The following is a 5,000-nucleotide window of genomic DNA, read 5'->3' as shown; positions in this document are numbered from 1 at the left end:
GAAAATAGAATATCCCACCCTTTCGACATCCACCATTGCGCAGATAAGGCACCAACACCCACACATGTCCTATACAACGGTGCACCCAACATCACAATAGTACCTCCTGTCACAGCGCACAAACAATGACATGAGTCAAAGACACAGGTCTGACACAAGCATAGAATTGGAGCGCCGCCTCTAATAAGCCAAAGGTGCATCCTGACGTGACAAATCTCATCATGTCACAAGCATTCACTTACTATAATCACTATCAACGAACCTGCCGCCCCGCCCCCCCCCCCCCCCCCACACCTTTCCTTACAACAACGTGTAACCTAACCTAACCCATGTTGTACCTTAACCTAACCCATGTTGTACCTTAACCTAACCCATGTTGTGCCTTAACCTAACCCATGTTGTGCCTTAACCTAACCCATGTTGTCCCCTAACCTAACCCAAGTTGTCCCCTAACCTAACCCATGTTGTCCCTTAACCTAACCCATGTTGTGCCTTAACCTAACCCATGTTGTGCCTTAACCTAACCCATGTTGTCCCCTAACCTAACCCATGTTGTCCCCTAACCTAACCCATGTTGTGCCTTAACCTAACCCATGTTGTCCCCTAACCTAACCCATGTTGTGCCTTAACCTAACCCATGTTGTCCCCTAACCTAACCCATGTTGTCCCCTAACCTAACCCATGTTGTCCCCTAACCTAACCCATGTTGTGCCTTAACCTAACCCATGTTGTGCCTTAACCTAACCCATGTTGTCCCCTAACCTAACCCAAGTTGTCCCCTAACCTAACCCATGTTGTCCCCTAACCTAACCCATGTTGTGCCTTAACCTAACCCATGTTGTGCCTTAACCTAACCCATGTTGTGCCTTAACCTAACCCATGTTGTCCCCTAACCTAACCCATGTTGTCCCCTAACCTAACCCATGTTGTGCCTTAACCTAACCCATGTTGTCCCCTAACCTAACCCATGTTGTGCCTTAACCTAACCCATGTTGTCCCCTAACCTAACCCATGTTGTCCCCTAACCTAACCCATGTTGTCCCCTAACCTAACCCATGTTGTGCCTTAACCTAACCCATGTTGTGCCTTAACCTAACCCATGTTGTCCCCTAACCTAACCCATGTTGTCCCCTAACCTAACCCATGTTGTCCCCTAACCTAACCCATGTTGTCCCCTAACCTAACCCATGTTGTCCCCTAACCTAACCCATGTTGTCCCCTAACCTAACCCATGTTGTCCCCTAACCTAACCCATGTTGTCCCCTAACCTAACCCATGTTGTCCCCTAACCTAACCCATGTTGTCCCCTAACCTAACCCATGTTGTGCCCTAACCTAACCCATGTTGTGCCCTAACCTAACCCATGTTGTGCCCTAACCTAACCCATGTTGTGCCTTAACCTAACCCATGTTGTGCCTTAACCTAACCCATGTTGTCCCCTAACCTAACCCAAGTTGTCCCCTAACCTAACCCATGTTGTCCCCTAACCTAACCCATGTTGTGCCTTAACCTAACCCATGTTGTGCCTTAACCTAACCCATGTTGTGCCTTAACCTAACCCATGTTGTCCCCTAACCTAACCCATGTTGTCCCCTAACCTAACCCATGTTGTGCCTTAACCTAACCCATGTTGTCCCCTAACCTAACCCATGTTGTGCCTTAACCTAACCCATGTTGTCCCCTAACCTAACCCATGTTGTCCCCTAACCTAACCCATGTTGTCCCCTAACCTAACCCATGTTGTGCCTTAACCTAACCCATGTTGTGCCTTAACCTAACCCATGTTGTGCCGTAACCTAACCCATGTTGTGCCTTAACCTAACCCATGTTGTGCCTTAACCTAACCCATGTTGTGCCTTAACCTAACCCATGTTGTGCCTTAACCTAACCCATGTTGTGCCTTAACCTAACCCACGTTGTCCCCTAACGTAACCCACGTTGTCCCCTAACGTAACCCACGTTGTCCCCTAACGTAACCCACGTTGTCCCCTAACGTAACCCACGTTGTCCCCTAACGTAACCCACGTTGTCCCCTAACGTAACCCACGTTGTCCCCTAACGTAACCCACGTTGTCGCCTATCGTAACCCACGTTGTCGCCTAAACCTGCTCTGTAATTGTTATACGACTCGTTCAATTAGTGTAGTGTTGCCCACCCGCAACCCTCGCAATATAGTTCGCTACTCGCACTGCCCGCTCCCCTGTGTATCGCTTCATGTTAAACACCTTGCAAGTCTTGCTGACTTTCCACATGCTCCTGCTGTACACTGTAATGTGGATGGCAGCAGGGCGTACATGCCGCCCCCCCCCCCCCCCCACCTCTCCCCACGTCCCCACCTTGCCCCCTGCCTTCGCAAGGTGGTTGGTGACAAGTTTGCATGTTCAATGCCCTTCGCATGCGACGTACGCAGGCTACGTTGTGGTGCGGCCTGTGTCAACTGTCCGCTGATGTCGTACGCGTGAACCACAATCTGTACTGCACATTCGTCCTTATGTACTGAATGATACATCGTGGCACATGTGTGACCGTACAACGACTGCGCCCAAAAACGGCGGACCATACAGTGCAAATATTGTGCACGCAGCTACGTGTCGTCTCCCTATGAGAGCTGGATTGCAGTGTGGTACGCCATAGAGACGTGTGGGAGGAACGGACGCCGTGGATGGCGATCAGCATGAGCTGTCTGTTGATGTATTCGGACCTAGTCGTCTCTCCTCACACACCGTGATGGCATGGTGCAGCGCGTTCCATATCTGCGACATGCTACAGAAGCCGGTTGACAGTCGTTCGAGCAATGGACATCGCATACGTACGGGGGCCACCTTCCACGTATTGTCTAGGCGTGCACATTTTGTTGCGTGTATGTGGGCAGACGTAGTGTGGCGTGACACCTGACACAGGCATGCAATAATGGTTGAAGTTGCAAATGGCGATGGACGCCTACGTTTTCTGGTGAAGTTACGCAAATGAAGAAATGGTAACCCGTTGTGGTGCGGTTGTTCTCGCTAGGGGTGAATCGGTGATGGCGACGATAGGTTGAGGTACTAACCGGTTGTTCCAGCGATACCCACCATGCCGACGAAACTGAACGGCATCTGGGTGTGAAGCGATACGCGGCGGTGGCTGGGTGGGACCGTCCCCGGCCGGTGAGGGGGCGCCTCCCGGCGTGCTGGCCGCGCGGTGCGTGGGCGCACGCGCTACAGCCGGCTGGTGGGGGCGGCCAGTGGCAGGCGCGCCGGCCGACGGACGCGGCAGGCGTCGCAGCTGCGCGCCGGCGCACCCTGCGCGCGGCGCCGTGCGGCCAAAGTAGGTCCTCGCGGGCCCGGTGCGAAGCGCGGTGGACATCTGCAGTGTGCTGGTCCGATTGAGGACTGTGTGCGTTGAGGATGCGCCGCCGCCCGGCGCTCGGCGCCGCGACGCCGTCTGCTGCTCGGTCGCCCCAGCGGTTCTCGCTGGTGGTTTGTATCGCAGCTGTGCGGATGTGTTGGCGTGTGCGCTGTGCTGGGAGAGTTCGCTTCGGCACCCAAGTGGGGCTTTTGTCCTTCTGTGGCGCTGGCGTTGGAGCTGCCGGTCACCGTAGGTGGCGCGTGTTGTCTCCCGCCGGCAATGCCACGACAGCACGCTCCCGGGCCTCTGTCGGCAGCGGCAAGCTCAGTTGGGAGCACGGGTGGTCGCACCGAAAGCGTCTACTCGCCTAACTCCGGGCGATTGCGCCTCTCTCGAACCCGACCAAGTACTTGGGACGGCGCTGCGCGCCGCCGGGACCTGAGAGGGTTTCGAGGTGTATTGTGCAGGGGAGCTCAGCCTCCTCCTGTTTGCAGAATGATTGAGCGGACGCTTGCGTGTTCGCGCGGGCCCCCGGGACACACTCCCGGGCGGCCGGCTGCTCAGCTCTAGTTGACGCAGCTCCCTGGTTGATCCTGCCAGTAGTCATATGCTTGTCTCAAAGATTAAGCCATGCATGTCTCAGTACAAGCCGCATTAAGGTGAAACCGCGAATGGCTCATTAAATCAGTTATGGTTCCTTAGATCGTACCCACGTTACTTGGATAACTGTGGTAATTCTAGAGCTAATACATGCAAACAGAGTCCCGACCAGAGATGGAAGGGACGCTTTTATTAGATCAAAACCAATCGGTCGGCTCGTCCGGTCCGTTTGCCTTGGTGACTCTGAATAACTTTGGGCTGATCGCACGGTCCTCGTACCGGCGACGCATCTTTCAAATGTCTGCCTTATCAACTGTCGATGGTAGGTTCTGCGCCTACCATGGTTGTAACGGGTAACGGGGAATCAGGGTTCGATTCCGGAGAGGGAGCCTGAGAAACGGCTACCACATCCAAGGAAGGCAGCAGGCGCGCAAATTACCCACTCCCGGCACGGGGAGGTAGTGACGAAAAATAACGATACGGGACTCATCCGAGGCCCCGTAATCGGAATGAGTACACTTTAAATCCTTTAACGAGTATCTATTGGAGGGCAAGTCTGGTGCCAGCAGCCGCGGTAATTCCAGCTCCAATAGCGTATATTAAAGTTGTTGCGGTTAAAAAGCTCGTAGTTGGATTTGTGTCCCACGCTGTTGGTTCACCGCCCGTCGGTGTTTAACTGGCATGTATCGTGGGACGTCCTGCCGGTGGGGCGAGCCGAAGGCGTGCGACCGCCCCGTGCGTGCTCGTGCGTCCCGAGGCGGACCCCGTTGAAATCCTACCAGGGTGCTCTTTATTGAGTGTCTCGGTGGGCCGGCACGTTTACTTTGAACAAATTAGAGTGCTTAAAGCAGGCAAGCCCGCCTGAATACTGTGTGCATGGAATAATGGAATAGGACCTCGGTTCTATTTTGTTGGTTTTCGGAACCCGAGGTAATGATTAATAGGGACAGGCGGGGGCATTCGTATTGCGACGTTAGAGGTGAAATTCTTGGATCGTCGCAAGACGAACAGAAGCGAAAGCATTTGCCAAGTATGTTTTCATTAATCAAGAACGAAAGTTAGAGGTTCGAAGG

The 5,000-nt window shown here is 53.6% G+C and overlaps 1 non-coding gene across 1 annotated transcript in view; it reads left to right on the top strand.

The window, feature by feature from the left end:
* Positions 1-3,907: 3,907 nt before the first annotated feature.
* Positions 3,908-5,000, top strand: part of LOC124731851 — a 1,909-nt gene continuing 816 nt past the window's right edge. Inside the window, exon 1 of the ribosomal RNA XR_007008514.1 lies at positions 3,908-5,000. This exon is cut by the window's right edge and continues 816 nt beyond it. This is a non-coding gene — a ribosomal RNA (small subunit ribosomal RNA).

Source organism: Schistocerca piceifrons, unplaced genomic scaffold (assembly GCF_021461385.2).
Source record: "Schistocerca piceifrons isolate TAMUIC-IGC-003096 unplaced genomic scaffold, iqSchPice1.1 HiC_scaffold_1308, whole genome shotgun sequence".
Classification (NCBI taxonomy): Eukaryota; Metazoa; Arthropoda; class Insecta; order Orthoptera; family Acrididae; genus Schistocerca; species Schistocerca piceifrons.
This window is presented reverse-complemented; position numbering and strand designations above follow the sequence as displayed.